At 36.8% G+C, this 17787-nt stretch overlaps 1 long non-coding RNA gene across 1 annotated transcript; it reads right to left on the bottom strand.

Moving 5' to 3' along the window:
- Positions 1–561: 561 nt before the first annotated feature.
- Positions 562–4308, bottom strand: LOC123619078 (uncharacterized). The gene is made up of 3 exons (XR_006727613.2): positions 4134–4308; positions 3890–3961; positions 562–913 (listed from the first exon to the last, which is right to left on the bottom strand). It is a non-coding gene; the product is annotated as an uncharacterized LOC123619078 (long non-coding RNA).
- Between the last annotated feature and the right edge of the window lie 13479 nt (positions 4309–17787).

Below are 17787 nucleotides of genomic sequence, written 5' to 3'. Positions count from 1 at the left end.
CACAGGATTTGTCTGCGGTGATTCATAATATAAACAGACAAAAAAGATCTCTGACATTTGGGAGATGTAGTCTAAAAGATCCCGTTTTTCGTGTGATTTTGAAAAGCACTTTTTGTCAGCTCAACATTATTTGGGGAATCTTGGGGAAGACGGCGTTGCTGTTTCTTTTTTCCCGAGGTTGTTTGTTTTCCACACAAGAAAACACGTCGTCCCTTCTGGTTTGTCCTGAGAACAAATTACTCTAAAATGGCTTGGCGAATATGGGAGATTGCTTATCTCGCTATATTTAATAGAATAATACAGAACTGCAAGCTTTGACTACTTAATAAGGAAAACATCTTCTGCCATCATGTGGAATGTCGGAGAATCTTCCCTCGTTTGATGTTTTGTTCCTTTGCTGGCTTTTCTATGAAACACACTGAATACCCTGACAGAAGAGTAATTATTAGGACCACAAATAAAAGGCTTGAAAATCACGGAGTAAACAAAGCACAGGGATTTCAGAAAGTTAACATTTGATAATTTCGTTTCTACCTTTCCCATGAGAAAGATGTAGGGGGGAAAAAAACAAAAACCTTCCAACTCAGAAAACAGTCACAAAGTTAAGCTGCAAAATATCTTTTGTCTAGTTTCTCTTTATTCCAGTGGGGAAGTTTTTTTAATTGGGAAAATATTTGCCGGTCTGTCTCAATTGATCGAATGGTTATGCTTTACTTTGCTTCTTTCTTGGGCTATTCTTTTGGAGCCATAAGTATCTTTCTTGCAGTATCATTCAGTGTTACCAGTACTTCTTTTCTTGTAGCATTTCTCATCTCAGCATCGTTATTAAGTACATCCCTCCAGTCTTCTCACCCAGATCTCTCGTTTCATCTCATCAATTATTTTCAGGGAGTGGGGAGTGACCGGCTTCTCTCTAATAAAGGTTAGAGACATCAGCTAGCTTGGAAAAAAAACCTCCTGCCGATAAACGATAATGCTTGATTCTACCTGCCACACAGGGACCAGTTTCAAAGGAAATTTTTGACCAAGCTGCCATTCAAGGTTAATTTATATGCTAGAAGGAGCCTTCACCAGATGCCACATATTTCTTGTTGAAGTGATTCATCATATTCCACAAGTAATGCAATCACCTCTCACATGGGAAGAGCAGTGGGAGAAATGTAAAAAGGAAAGGGAGGGTAATAAATGAAAAGGAGAATGGGTCCCAATTATCCCTTATTATGGGGTGAAAAAAATATGATGTCCACAGCAGGAAAGACACTGTCAAGAATTGCAGCTGACTCTGCAAGTACCATTTTTAAAGGAAATGTCCAGTTTTCCACAGAGGAGCACATCTATACGTAGCTGGACTTATATGGCAGATGCAATTTTCCACTCCTTCATCTAATTTTCCACATAGATTCATCTCTCCTTTCTCCTTTAAATATCTTATGGAAAACTCACTTTTCTCCTGCATGATAGAATTCTAGGAATGAAGGAGTTAAACCTATTTCTTTAAGTTAGGGGAAAGTTGCTTCCTGCACACATATCTCAGTAGCCTGGGAGAAATGTTCTGCTAGATTAGGTTGATTGAAAAACACCACTGATAAAGAAAGAAATGAGGAAGGAGTACCTGGACCCATTTCCCTCATCCTCTCCAGAAGACTGTGGTCCGTCCATCATTTTAAACTATTGCTCACCACTCACATTTTCAATAGGGTCCTCTCCCACTGAATTATATATGATCCACTTTATAAACACCCAGTTCCTTTACTGTCTTCAAATATATCCGATTTATTTTAAATACATCTGTGCACATAGAATATGTACGTGTGTGTGTGCACATGTTTGCCTGTAAAAGCAACTATGCCAAATGTCTGCCAAGTGAAATGATTAGAATAGAATGTGGTTATTCAAACTTCACTCAGTGCACCTCCCTGTACGGCTTCTATGTATGTGTTCAATATACTGGTGGTCACTGACCCACAGAAATATTTGTGCTACCTCGCCACCAAGGATTTATCAGGTGGTTGGAAGTTTAGGACAAACAGACATGAAGCACTGGCTGTAGGCCTGTGCGGGGCTTGTCTTGGTGGCATGTTTTACAGAATCAAGTTCAATGCCTCTGATATAATGAGGATGGGAGAATGGCAACTCATCAAATGGTAGGGGACTTTCTCTCGGTTACTTGTCCATCGTGGTGCTTGCCCGCCAGGCCACCGTTAGCATGGAAGGAGCTGATCTGTGTTTGGAATACATCCTGTTGCTTCAGCCTTTATTAATGATCCTTATCTGGAATCTGTAGTTATAAGCTGAGTTCCTAGGAGTCAAGGGTGAAATCCTCTCTATTTTGAGTTATGTGTCTGCAGTGCTCAGTCAAGCATTACGTCCATGGGAGATGCTCTCTGTGTGTTTATCACAATGACTGTGTGATAAAGAGCGAAGGAAAAGTGCGCGTGCACTGCAGAATTGCTTGGGCAAAGGGGAGAAAGACCAAAGAAGAGAAACACAAAAAATAAAAAGAAATGATAACGGAAAGGGCAAATTGTTGATATTTGTTGTCACTGCTATCCAGCGAGACCTATTTAAATAGAAGGGTACAGATAGGAACTCAGTATCAAGTCCATTTACTCTGTGCTCCAAAGTCCTTCTTTGATAGTGAGATATTTGAAGGCACCCTCGACTTTTGATGCATGGCTCTCTGACTTGAACTGATAAACCCAGAGGCCAGAGATCTTGCCATCCTCCTTCTTTAATTCACCAGTGAACATAATGACCCCATCCACTAATAATTAGTGGTCATTAAGATGCTGCCCACTCGTCCTGGATTCTTGGCTGGTTGGCTGCTGTGGCCCCTGGACAGTTTTAGGTTTTCTTACTTTAAATGCTGACAGGTTGTCAGTGCACACTCTTTCAAGTAAAAGCAATGATTTTACAGTTTGGCCTCACAAATCAGAACATATACGTTGGGGTACTCAGGATGCACAATTATCTTTCCTGGAAATCATAAGCATTACATGGTACTCAGGAAAATAGTGACTTCGTCATTTATAACATCATCAACTTTAAACTGTGAATCTCAGTGAGTCCTTTCCTAACGTTAACAAAAATAAATCCTTGAGGGGAGGGTATAGCTCAGGTGGCGGAGCGCATGCTTAGCCTACATAAGGTCCTGGGTTCAATCCCCAGCACCTCCTCTAAAAATAAATAGATAAGTAAACCTAATTACCCCCTCAAAAAATGAATTACCTAATTATCTCCCCCTCCAAAAAACCAAAAATAAATCCTCATTGTTACACACACACACACACACAAAACCCAAAAACATTAACCTGAGATATTTATAGATTTTCTTAGATGAGAAATAAATAAAGCATAAACCAGGTAAGTTTCAGTGGGACAACTGTCATTACCCCAACAGGAATAAGTAAAAATGACAGCATTTTTAAAATGATGTGTTAGGATGAGTTCAAATAAATAAACTTGTAAACAATTTCGAACTACAATAGAGCAAAATTTAATTACAAAATATAACGCAATCTATACAGATGGCCTTTTGTGACACTAGGTACTTACTACTCTTTGGATTTTTTTTTTTCCTGTTGAGACCTGGTAGGGCGATTACAGTAATATAGAGATTTTCAGATCTGACACTGATGACAAAGAGATCTGACCAACTTCTCTGAGATAAGCTCCACAAGAAATATACACTGCTGGATTTTTACTTCTCAAAATACAATATAGAAAATTCCTATTGATTTCCATGTGGCTATCTACTTAGCTCAGAGAATTTGTGAAAGTGTCTTAATTCAGCAAAGGAGCACCACCACCACACACACACACACACACACCCCTGGGAAGAATTAGACCTGAAGGAAAGAGAAATGGAAATAAGGTATAAAAGGTTTACCTTGCCCTTGTTTGGTTTTTTCAGTGTTGCGGGTCATGTAGTTAAGACTACGGGTTTCCTCACCATTTGTTACTAAGAAGAGACATAGAAAGGCAAATTCATTACAAATAAAAATTTCTTCCTTGTTTTCTCTAGATGTTAACTTGACAAGTAAGATCACCTATGCCCTGAGTCAAAGGTTTTCTAGTTTAAATCAATAAACAAGCTGGAATATTTCAACTGTGATCAGGCTGAGGACACAGACCTTTACCAACAGACTCAGTCACAGCTCCAGCAACTGAAGGTGCTCACAAATGTTGTGTCTCTTCCGTGTGTCTTCTTGGCCATCTCCTCAAAATTAAACACAGTCCAAGAAGCAGCGTGCTTATCTGGTGGTACAAAATGCCTCTGGGTTATTCCCAGCTTTCACAACTACTGTCTCCATGTTTTTGAAGACTTCAGATTGTGTTGTTGTGGCACAGTTCAAAGGCAAAGTTTACCATTAGCAAAGTAAGAATTACATAGTGACCTGGAATCAGTACAGGAATGTTCTAAAATTTATGTTGTAGCAAGCCCTTGGCAATGCGTGGTGGTGTGTGTATTTTTGGAGTGAAAGCTAACACAGGTGTTTTGAGAACATTGTGTGCTTCAGCTCAGAATTAAGTAAATACAGCCAAGTAGCATAGATAATTTGAATTTTGAGTGATCTTTTTAAATATAGATGATGATTGTCACAAATAAAAACAAATGATGATCTTGAAGCCTGTATTCAAAGATGGTTATCTTTGTAAAAATAAAAAAAAGTCAAGTCCACCGTGAAAGAGGAAATATTGATACACTGGGTTACTTATTTTTATATGTAAATTTGCGTTAATTAATTAATTCTCAGTAAGAATTTGTTAGGTGCTGGGAGAGTGAGGATGAATCAGATTAAAAGGCTCACAGTCAAGTGGGGAAGATGGATTTGCAAACCAGCTACTGTAACAGAACATGCCTGAGGCGCGTGGAGAGACAAGGGAGCTATGGATTCTGCCTGGACAGTGTGTTACGAGATGGGCTGGTCAGGGAAAGCTGTATTTTGAATAAATTAGTTTATTTTGGTGTATTCTATATATCGCTATGGACATATTCTATATATTCTAGATCTGTATCTATCAGTTAGGGTTCGGTCAGAGAAGTAGAACCAACAGAAGACATGCATTAAGAGATGTGTTACATTATGCAAAATAAAATAAGCAAGACACCAAAGGGAAAACACTGTATGTTTACACTTGCATGCAACACCTAGAACAGTCCAGTTCTTAGAGTCAGAGCGTAGACCAGAGGTTAGCAAGGGCTGGCGTTGGTGGGGGATGGGGCGTTACTGTTTAATGGATACAGAGTTTCTGTTTGAGATGATGAAAAAGTTCTGGAGAGGGATGATGGTGGTCACACCACACTGTATATGTGCTTAATGCCACTGAATTGTGCACTTAAAAATGGTTAATTTTATATTATATATACTCTACCACATTTTTTAAAAAGGAGATTTATAGCAAGAAGTTGGTTTATGCTATTGTGGGCGTTGGCTAGGCAAGTCTGAACTCCACGGGGCAGGCTGTCAGGAGGGACAAGCTGGGGCTCCAGCAAGGAGCTGAGGCTGGTGTCCGCAGGGAGAACCTACTCTTCCTCAGGGAAGCCTCAGTACAGCTCTTATGGCTTTCAATTGATTTGACTCAGGCCCACCCAGGTTATCTTTTTTGTTTCTGTTATCTGGAAGTACTGCAGTTTATTTATCAGCTGATGAAGATTTGAGTGATTTCCAGTTCAGGATTATTACAAATAAAACTGTTATGAACATTTGTGTACTAGTCTTTGTGCGGGCATACATTCTGATTTCTCTTGAGTAAATACCTGGCAGTGGCATGGCTGGGTTATAGAGAGGTGTATGTTTTAGCTTTTTAAGATACTGCCAGTCTGTTTTGCATAGTAGTTGAACCATTTTCTTTTCCAACCAGTGTATGAGATGCCAGCACGAGATGGTCAAACCCTGCTGTCAGACAGCTTTTTATTTTTAACAATTACAAAAGTCTGTAAAAGTGGATCACTATATTTTGCATTAATCATCTTCCAAGTGGCTAATAAGGTTGAGCATATTTTCAGATTTCTTTTCTTTCTTTCTTTTTTTTTTTTTTTTTTTTGCCATCCATACATTTTCTTTGGAGAAGTATCTGTTAAGTTTTGGGATGTTGAGTTCTGATAATTCTTCACATATACTACATGTAAGAGTTTAATCAGATAAAGTTTGTAAACATTTTCTCCCAGTTGGCGGCTTATCTTGTTATTAAAAATGTCTTTTAAAGAACTGTGGTTTTTAATAGGATAAAATCAAATTTATCAGTTTTGTTTGGTTGAGGTTTTGGTGTCTTATCTAAGATATCTTCATTTAACCTGAAGTCAAGAGTTTTCTCCACGAGCTTTCCAGTGTGGGGTTTTAAATTCAGATCTACAATTAAGTTTAATTTTCATACATGATTCAAAGTATAGATGAAAGGTTTTGTCTTTTGTTTTGTTTCTGCATAAGAATATTCAATTGTTCCAATACCAATAATTAAGACACTATACTTTCTTCATTCAATTGCCTTTACATGGATGTCAAATGTCAGTTGTTCCTATATGTATGGGGTTGTTTCTAGGCTCTCTTCCAAAATCCATACTCCGTACTCCATTCCCTGATCTGCCAGTCTGTCTTGACATCAGTGCAACAGCATCTTGATTACTGTAGCTTTAAAACGGTTCCAAATTCCATACTGATATTCCTCCAACTTTGTTCATTTTCAAAGTTGTTTTGCCTTGCCTAAGTCATTTGCATTTCCATCAGAATTTTAGAATTAGCTTGTCAATGTCTATTTTTAAAAAAAGAACGTTCTAAGTTTTAAAATAGGATTGCATTGAATTTATAGATCATTTTGTTGAGAAGTGAAATCCAAACAATATTGAGTCTGCTGGCACATGACTATAGTATCTCTCCTCTAATATTGTAATGTTCTTTCATTTTATGCAGTGATGTTTTATTGTTTTTAGTTTACAGATACTACACATCTTTTGTCAGATTTATCCCTGAGTCTTTCACATATTTTGATTATTTTGTAAATTGTATTTTGAACATGTCTATTTCTGACTTTGGTTTTGGCTCTGATAATTTAAGAGCTTAGATGTTGTCATTCCCTTCCTTACAACAAGAAAAAGCTGAACAAACTGAAAATCAAGGACATTTCTTGGACCTATCAGAGAACAGAGGTCTCAGAGCACACTGACACCTGGAAACATGGAGTGACAGGTGGATCTGGAGTGTCATGGTGAAGCCACTGCAGCCATTTAATAAGAGAAGGAATTAAATCATAATTTCGACAAATTGCTAGAGGTTGAGTGTGAATTATCCTGAGAGTAAGAAACTCCCTAGGGATACAGTCTGGGAGAGGGGGACCCACCCTTTCGTGAGTTTTACCTCTGGGTTTTCATAATGACAACCCATGCTCATGACTCTGGCAGCGGGAGGGAAGTACCCACGGGAAATGTGCATGTTCTCCATAACTCAGGGAGACCACAGGGCCCTCCTGGGTTTCCTCTTCGTCTAAGAAACTATCAAGGCGGTCAGCTGGAGCAGCCACAATGCTCATTTTGCTTGTTTCCGGTCTCTAATTGATCGCTGTCCTTTCACGCATGAGGTCCAGTGCCTTGAGAACTATCATTTCATATATTCATCGCATTTTTAAGTTGTTTTCAGTTGAGGGTAAATCTGGTTTTAGGTATTCCATCTCAGTACACAAAGAAGTCTTAAATTTACATTTAATGAGAGCACTTGAGAAATTTCTTTCAGTTGCTGTTTTGTACCTGTATGTGCCTAGCAGTGTATAACAGACTTTAACACAAGAGAAAACAATTTGTGAAATTTCTCATTTGTTCCTAGTTACACTCATGTCAGTGACTAGTGATTGGTTACATTTTGTTTATATTTTTGTTTGTTTGTTATTTGTTTATAGCTCCTATCAACAAATCTTTGTTCCATAAAGCCTGGGATTAAGAGAACCTTTGAAAATGTTAAGGAGGTGTATTTGATCCAGGTGAACCAATCTAACACTTATAACCACTGTTGCCTCATCTTTGTAACCTCCTCTGAACTCTGATGTCACTTAGTGTATATAATTTACTTAATATTTACAATCATATATTGAGATTATCTAATTACCTTTCAGTTTCCATAACTAGACTCTAAACTCATCAAGGGTAGTAATTATATTTCATTAATCTTTTAACTTTTGGTATCTAGCCCAATGCCTGACACTTAAAAAGCCCTTAATGCATGCATTGAACTATCCCTAGTTTTTCTTTTTCTTTTTTTCTTTTTGCAGGAGGAGGTAATTAGGTTTACTTCTTTTTTTCCACCATGGGGGTGCTGGGGATTGAACCCAGGACCTTGTGCATGCTAAGCATGTGCTCTACCACTTGAGCTACGTCCTCCCCCTATGCATGTATTGAGCTAAACTGAAATATTATGGGTCCTTAGTCCTAATATTAGGTTAGCGTACTCCCCCTTTCAAATGCAAAAGCTCCACCTTTTATAGAAAGAATAAAAACCTGTTTCAAAAATTGTCTACTCTGTTATGTAAAAGAGTAGAATTTTTCTGAAATATAACTCTTTAGTTACATCCTTTGACATTAAAACTACTTTTCTGTGGTTCTTTTCTTCTATTTTGGTTTCTAATTGGTATTCACTTGATTTATAAATCCCTTTGGCATTATTCTTCTTATAAAGGCATTTTGTCTATCTAAATTAAATCTCATTCACTTGATTTTCTTTTACATCTTAAACTCTCAAGATCCATCTGCAATTTTTCTGTTTTTAACTTTCTAGTCTTGAGTATGTAATCTCCTCATTTGCAATCATCTCTAGGGCTTACTCAAATTAATTTTTTCCCTTCTCTTCACGTTAACATATTAGAAGGGTATTGACCATAGGATTAGTTACCCTTTGAAATCGCCCCTTAATGTTTGGGTTATACTTGACTGTTATCATCAGTAATTCACTATTTTCAACACTGAAGCTTTAATGATATGCTTCATGGCTAGGACAAAATAAAGCATCCTTGCTTATTTGTGTTTCAGCAAGAAGGTGATCACTCCAGCCTAGGTTTGACTGAATCACCACCAGAGAGGACCCTGCCATCCAGAGACACACAATTTTCAACCTTCAAGAAGCTGTGGACTTATGATGGCTAGAGAGCTACTAGATTTTTTTTTAAATCACAATTTCCTTTAGTGCTAATTGTTTATTTTGAGGAGGATATAACTTTCTTGAGTAACTCAAAGAGCAATGATTATTTCTAGGTCATTATTTAGAAATTACTACAAGTTATTTTTTAATATTGGCTTTGTAGGCACTTTCTTATGCCATGGGTTATTAAATTTGCTCACGTACGTATTACCTTTTGCTCCCTGGAGAATCAAGAGATAAACAAGCCTTGAGGGAATATCAAATCCCATGCAACACTCTCACCAAACAGATGACAACTTTTTATCAAAATTCTATAATTCAATTTTAAGTTTAAATCTAAGCATTTTTAAGTTATAGTGGTAATTATGCATGTCACGTCTGTTTGGAGTGGTAGTTTATGTAAGGCTCATAACGTTCCCCCATTGTAACACGTATTTCCTGGTTACTATGAAATCGTATGAGACTTCTGTGCAGGCTCAATTTGTTTATCAACTTTTTTTTTCCATGTGGCAATAGAGACTGAAACGTAGAGGAAAAGAAGTATATCGACCAATAAAACACACTATGGGAGAGAGAAAGCAAATGGCTCCCGTGCGACCTTCATGGGATAATGTGTGTGAAACTAGTCACCAGATTACAAATACCAGGCAAACGTGAAGAATTATTACTAGTCATGCCCATTCTTAGCTTCCAGTCTAGGTCTCCAGCTGGAGAAGAGTACCACAGGTTTCTCTTTTCCATGAGGACCATTCAGCAAACGAAAATGATATTAATGACATATTATTGTGATGATGAAGTAACACACTAATTGATAATGAAAAGTATATATGCTATTGAGAAGCTTCTTTGCATACCTACATTTCTTAATATTTCTACTGCAGTAACAATTTAGTTCAACAGATGTTTACGGAGTTGTCAGACCCTGAGCAAGTCACACTGTGACTGAGATATACAGATATATGGTGCCTCTATTTGTGGAAATTACAATCCGCTGGGGGGTAGGCAGATAATGATAGTTGTAAATCATACGATGTGATGACACATTTTTCTCATTTAGAAGATTTTCTCAGTAGTCATCAAATAATTATTGAACTAACAACATGCCAATTCCTCTCCCAGGCCCTGTGGGGATGGAACATGGAACACAAAAGTCAAGTTCTTCAGGCAAAAGGACATGACTTAGGTATGGAAGTTGGATCTATATAAATAAAAGAAGAGCATTAGAGAAGGGATAAATGAAGGCAAAGTGAAATCATCTATTTTTCCTATTCTCAATTGAACTAGAAGATAATTACTTAAAGTTACAACAGTAACAAGATATCGTGTGATTGTAGCACATAGATAAGTGAAGTAAATATCAAAAGGAATGATAAGGAGAAATTTGGAAGTCAATTATAAGATACTGATGCTACACATGAAACAGTATGGTGTTATATGAAGGTGGACTTAGATAAAACTGTAAATTGTAACTCTTGCACAATCATTAAATTTTTAAAGAAGTATATGTGATATCTCAAGAAAGGATAAAAAATGGAATTATATAAAATGCTCTATTAAACCAGAGAAGACAGATAGAGGGGGGAAAAGAGACCAAAAAAAAATGCAACAATATAGGAAAATAGGTACAAGCATGGTAGATATTAATCCAACTGTATTAATAATGACTCTAAATGTGAATGGTTTAAATACACCAAATACAAGACAGAGACTGTCAGAGGGAGTAAATCAAAACAAAACAAAACAAAACAAAACAAAACAAAACACCAAGACTCACTGACCTTAAGGAAAAAAGACTTAGGTTAAATGAAAAGACAGGTTAAATGTCAACACTAATAAAAACGAAGCCAGAGAAGCTATCCTAATTGCAGGTAAATCAGATTCCAGAATAAAGAAGATCATTAGGGCTATTGAGGAGGGAGATTGCATAGTGATAAAGGTGGCAAATCTCAAGCAGACATAATGATTTACACTGATATGCACCCAACAAGAACTGCAAGGAGAAAGAGACAAGTCCACTGTTATAGCTGGAGACTTCAACCTCCCTCTTCCAATAATTGATAGATCAAGCAGGCAGAAAATCAAGATGTAGATGACCTGAACAGGCTTATCAACCACTTGATCTAATTGACATTTATATAAGACTCCAACTAAAAACAGCCAAAAACACATTCTTTTCAAGCTCAGATGTAACATTCACCAATATAGACCATATTCTGGGGCATGGCACTTCTTAATAAAGTTAAAAAAAAAAAAAAGAAAGTTATTCAAAGTAAGTTCTCAGACTACAATGGAATTAAACTAGAAGTCAATAACAAAAAGGTAGAAATTCCTAAATGTCTAAAAAATTTAAAAGTGTATGTCTAAATAACCCATGGATCAAAGAAATGTCTCAAAAGAAATTAAAATTACATTTTGAACTAATAAAAATAAAAACAAAATTTGTGAAATGCACTGTTGGTAGTGACTAGGGGGAAAATTATGGCATGGAACATTTATAGAAGAAAAGATTAAAAAAATCAATAACCTTAGCTTTCCTCCAACTAGAGGAAACTAGAGGAAAAAGAGCCATTCAAGGAGCATAAAAGATATAATAAAATTAGTGCAGAAATCAACAAAATTAAAAATGGAAAAATAATAAAGAAAATAAAAGAAACCAGGTATTAATTCTTTGAAAAGATTTTTTAAAATATAATCTCTTAAAAAACATCCTGACATGTCCCTAATATACATCTAGCCAAGCTAATCAAGAAAATAGGCCAATATCTCTCAGAAATATAGATGCAATTCCTCAATAAAATATTAGCAAATTGAATCCAGTAATATAAAAAAAATTATATACTGTGATCAATTAGAATGTATTTCAGGTATACAAGATTAGTTCAACATTTGAAAAGCAATCAATGTAATTTACCATACTAACTGGTTAAAAAAGAAAAATCATATGATTATACCGTTTGCTGCTGAAAAAACACTTCACAAAATCCAATATATCTTCATGACAAAAACTCTCAGAAAACTAGGAATAAAGTGGAATTTTCTCAGCTTGAAAAAGGCATCTACAAAAACCTACAGTTACCAAAATTCATAGTGAGATGCTTTCTCCTTAAGATAGAGGAAAAAGCAAGGCTCTTCCCTTTCACCACTTTTAAAAAATATTGTACTAGAAGTCTAAGCTAGCTGCAGTAAGACCAGAAAAAAACAATAAAAGTGTGTAAAATGAAAAGGAAGAAATAAAACTGTATTTATTCACAGATGACATTAAAAATAATAAGTTAGTAAGGAAGTTTGCAGGATGAAAATTTAATATACATAGTCAACTGATTTCCTCTACACCAGCAACAACCAATTTAAAAATTGTAAAAATATATCATTTACAATAGCACCAAAAAATGGAATGCTTTGGTATAAATCTAACAAGATATGTGTAGAACCCATATGCAGGAAACTACAAAACACAGATGACAGAAATAGAAAAGGTCGAGATCAACGGAAAGATATTCCATGTTCATGAATTAGAAGATGGTATATTGTTAAGATGTCAATTCTTCCCAATTTGGTCTATGCATTCAATGAAATTCCAATAAAAATCCCAACAAACTATTTAGGTATCAACAAGCTGACTCTGAAGTTCATAGCCAAAGGGAAAAGACCTAAAATAGTCAACACAATCTGAAGAAGCATAAAGTTGGAGGACTCACACTACTCAACTTCAGGACTGACTATAAATCTACATGAATCAGAAACTGTGGGATTGGTGAAAGAATAGACACATAGATCAATGAAACTGGATAGAGAGCCTGTAAAGAGACCTACAGAAACACTGCCAAATGGTCTTTGACAAAGAAGTAAGAGGGACTCACTAGAGAAATATAATATTTCCAGCAAATGGTGCTGCAACCATTAGATATCCACGTATAAATAAAAGAACCTGGGTACAGACCTTACACTTTTCAAAAGTTAAATAAAAATACATCATAGATCTAAACATAAAATGCAAAACTGTAAAACTTCTAGAAGAAAACATAGGAGAAAATCTGTGTGACCTTGGGTTTGGTGATGAGTTTTTAGATACGAAACAAAAAGCACAACCACTGAAAGAAAAAAAATGGTATGAAGTGGACTTTTACAATGAGAAACTTCTGTAAAACTCATATCTGATAAAGGAGTCATATCCAAAATAAGCAAAGAACTCTTAAACTCAACAATTCGAAAACAAACAACCCAATTAAAATGAGCAAAAGATCTGGATCGATACCTCACCAAGAAAGATATACAGATGGTAAATAAGCTAAAGGAATTATACTCAACATCATTTGCCCTTAAAGAAATGCATTTCATAACAACAGTGAGACACCACTACACAGCTACTAGAATGTCTAACCATTACCTTCCCACCAAAATGTCAACGCCAATTACTGGCAACAATGGAGCGCAATGGGAAATTTCACTCATTGCTTGACGGAATGCAAAGAGTTAAAACCATATTGGAAGAGAGTTTGACAATTTTAGCAAAGCTAAACGTTGTCCTACCGTATGATCCAGCAATCCTGTTCCTAGGCGTTTACTCAACTGATTAGAAAACTTATGTCCACACAAAAACATGCCTGCAAATGCTTGTAACAGCTTCATTCATACCTGCCCCAAACCAGGGGCAACCAAAATGTCCTTTAATGTAATGGTTGGATAAAGAAACTATGTTCATCAGATTAATCTAGATGCGTATTTTAAGCGAAAAAAGCCAGCCTGAAAAGGCTCTGCAATTCCATTTATACGATATTCTGGAGAAGGCACAACTACAGAGACAGCACAGATCGATGGTTTCCAGGGGCGCTTGGGTAGGCAGGTTGAGTAGGTGACGCACAGGGGATGTCTTAAGAGTGGTAAAACTATTTTGTGTGATACTGTGATGGCTAATACATGACCCTATATATTTGTCAAAATTTATAGAACCTTACAAGAAAAAGAGAACCTTAATGTATGCCAATTTAAGAAACCATTTCCTGGCTCTACTACTAGTTTTTTACAAATTCCTTGCTTGGGTGCATTTTTTTTCTGTTTCTGATTACTTGTAGATACAATAACATTGGTTTTAGGAATATTGGGAGGATGAGTGGTATGATTTGTGTGATGGGTGTTTAACTCAATATTTTCTGAATCCCCCTTACCTGAAGCAGCACTGTATGGGACTTTCATCACTCTAGGTCTCCTCGTTACTAATTCTGTGCCCTTTGAGTGAAACAAATGCTCCAAGCATCAGTTTTCTTAGCTCTAAAAGGAGGATAGGAGTCATACATGCCTCACTGGACTGTGACGAGGACTGCATGAGACAATGCGTGGAAAGGCTTTGCTCTTTGCCTGGCACATGGAAAGCATTCAAGGAGTATTAGTTGATGTTAATGACAGCATCGAAGATGATCAAGATGATGGTTTTGTTGTTAAATCCTTGAAGTTTTCTGGCTTCAAAGAGATTTACAACCCATGGGAAAGACCTTTCAGCCTTGAGAATCCTTCTTTAATCTTTCTCTTACACATCCACTTCCTTTCTGTGTGAAATCTAAAATCTTCATCCCAGTAGTCAAGGGTCACCCAGCGTTCTTCCCACTACCATTTCTCTTACTCTCCAACTCTCTAATCTGCTTACCCGGTATGTTCCCATGCCCCAAATAACTTGTTAATTCCTGTCTGTTTTTCTTAGTCCATTTACTCAGCCTCCTATATGAGATCGACTTATTTTAATAATTTACACACATCCACTTTCTTCAGGACCCAATGTCTACTAGGCACCATGTTGGGGACTTTTATAAACTTTAATTTTTCCAACACCCATGCATGGCTGGTATCACTGTGTCTATTTTATAAATGCAAAAACTGAAGCTCTCAAATAACAATGTGCCAAAGTAACACAGCTGGCTAGCAGGTAAAGAGCTGAAGGAAATTTTACATCAAACTGAGTACTTTTTCTGCAAGGTTATGTTGTCACGCACATTCCTGATTTAAAAAGATTTCACCTATTAATATATTAATGCTAATGACATTATTGTCTCTCTATTTTAAAAATATTTCAATAGCTTTATATTATGTCTTCCTCCCCAGGAGACTTTAATCTTTTCCTGATAAGATTTATCTCCCTCCAATGACTCTAGTCTTCCATTAATTTTTGCCAATGGCATCAGTGCCCATGATGTTTACAGAACCAATTAACTGTTTTCCGCATTTATCAAACTTTCCCTCTCAAAAGGCATTTCTTCTTAAAATACAATTTTTTCTTATTTTGCTTCACACCATAATCTACTAATTTCACTGTTACCTCTCTGGCTTCTTTGAGGGTCCGCATTCCTCTGTTTTTATTATTTTATGTATAAATTCAATTATTGTATGTATAAATACTTCTAGATTATCTCTTAGGCCATTTTCCCCTTGCACTACACACTCTCCCTAGAAGATCACACTCATCTCTGTGGCTTCAATCATTTTCCATAAATAAGCTTTTAGATCCAGAGGTCCAGCTGCTCATTGGCTAGCTCCACTTGCCTATTTCACAGCTATGTAGATTAACATGCAAAACTGAACTCATCTCCTCTCCTCCCTGCCAATTGCAAGATGTGGTTTTCTCCTTTTTAACTAACATCAATGAACAGCACTACTGTCTACTCAATTAGAAATCCAGTGTCATCCTTGTACCTTTATTTCCCTCACACACTTAAATGAACCCGCCCATCTGACCTTCTCATTGTATAGAGAACCTAGTAATTCCTGTCCCACCCAGATTACTGAAACACCTCTGTAACTGGCTTTCCTGCGTCCATGTTTGTCTAACTTATACTCAGTGATAGACTGTTGGCTAGACATTAAAAGTGGAAGCATTCTCTAGTTTGATTAAACATCTTTATTTCTTTTTATAGCTCTCAACCATATTCAGAAGGCATGTTCAATTCCCTTGACTATCTTTTGACATGTAAACTCTGTGATAAAAGAGGCTGTGTGTCTTATCCCGATTTTATTCCTGCACAGTTTTGTACAGCTCATTGAACACTCAATAAAAATTGGCTAGATAAATAGAGGAAGGGATTCGATAACTATATAGAAATTAGCAGGATGCAACGCTTTCTAATTCTACTTTTTAAAGATGCTTACATATTTTTGGTCGAGACATTTTTAATGAAAGTAGAGAGTTAAAAATTAAACTGCTCCCCTGGTATGAGACTAGTAGACGTGTATTCACCAAATGGCAAATTGAGTAAAATATGGAGAAGAGTTAATGTGTGAATGCACTAGACATGGACCGGGAAGATGGTGCTCATTTTTTGTACCTCTGTGGGTAGTGCTAACAATGCTACATCTAGTAAAATATGTGAGCACATTCATTCACTGAACATTTATACATTCTGCATTCTGGGTACTGGCCTTGGTGGGGTGTCCTCCACGGGTTCAGTCCTGTGGAAGACGCATATTTTAAATCAACAATTTCATTTCAATTTATTATTGAGTTTGTTGTGATGCTTTAGACTAATTTGAAATTTGGCTTTCTGTCATCATTCATTAATTCACTCAAAAAGATTTAAATGAGCCCCATGGGTACCTTAGAAGTTCTCCAGAAACTACTAAGGAATTACTACACACTGTGCTTGGTGCTGTCACAGAACTGTGATGGGAGACATACTTCTATGCTGCCTACTCAAGAAAGTTTCCCTCAGAAGGTGTTTTGGGGAGATTTTCAAGGACTAGTAGGAATCAATCAAATGGAGGAAAAGAAAAGGTCCCGTGGGTAAGCAGAGGTAAGAGCAGGAACAAAAGCACAGGTGAGAGAGCAGAGCGTGTTTAGAAACTATGGTGTGACGCTTAGAGGAGACGAACAAGGGAAAGGAAGACGATGCAGTTGGAGATGTAGGTAGGGATCAGGTCCGGCTGGTTCCTGAATGCCACAGTCCTTGTCCACAGTATTTCATCATAACAATTCAAGGCACTGGGTGTCATTTGGCACCAGGAAGCTAATTATTGGCTCTCCCCACTATGTATGAGAGCCATAGCTGATCAGAAGCTCAGAGAGAAGCATGAAGCCATCAAAGGCAGCCAGGTGAATCTGGCAAAATGAAAGTGATTGTTGTAATATTTTCGGATGCAGTTCAGCGTTGGAATCTTTTACATCTGTGCTTCCAACCGAGTCATCTCAGAATTGGCTCTGAGAACAAATTATGGAATTTCTGTAGCTCAAGGACTTGCTGCTAAAGTGGCAACGAGTCAATTTTGCAGAGTGACCTATTGCATTTGGTGTGCTGATAGCTTCCTCTGCCTACAAATGCTACAGAAAAAAAATGCAAGTGCAGGTTTCGTATCCACAACTAAGTATCTGGAAGTGAAGCATTTATCATTTCCTTTGAATAACAATAGTTTTGCATTTGCACTATCTTCCTTCTTTCTTCCAAAGAGACCGGAAACCTGATATTTGTTAGCTCATCAATCCCACATTATCATTTGTCAGGATGCTCGCCATTCACTTCACAGAAAGGGGAAATAAATAAATTCAAACCCCAAAGCCCTGGATTTAGAATGCAAGATCAAAGAATTCTGCCAGACACACATTTCTAAGGAAATTTCTTTATCACTTTTTTGCTTTCAATACAAGTTAGGTGCCATATTATGAATGGCAATAATTGATATATTAGGG

This window comes from Camelus bactrianus, chromosome 35 (genome assembly GCF_048773025.1).
Source record: "Camelus bactrianus isolate YW-2024 breed Bactrian camel chromosome 35, ASM4877302v1, whole genome shotgun sequence".
NCBI classification, from domain to species: domain Eukaryota; kingdom Metazoa; phylum Chordata; class Mammalia; order Artiodactyla; family Camelidae; genus Camelus; species Camelus bactrianus.
Note: the sequence above shows the minus strand (reverse complement) of the source record. Positions and strands in the feature narration are given on the sequence as shown.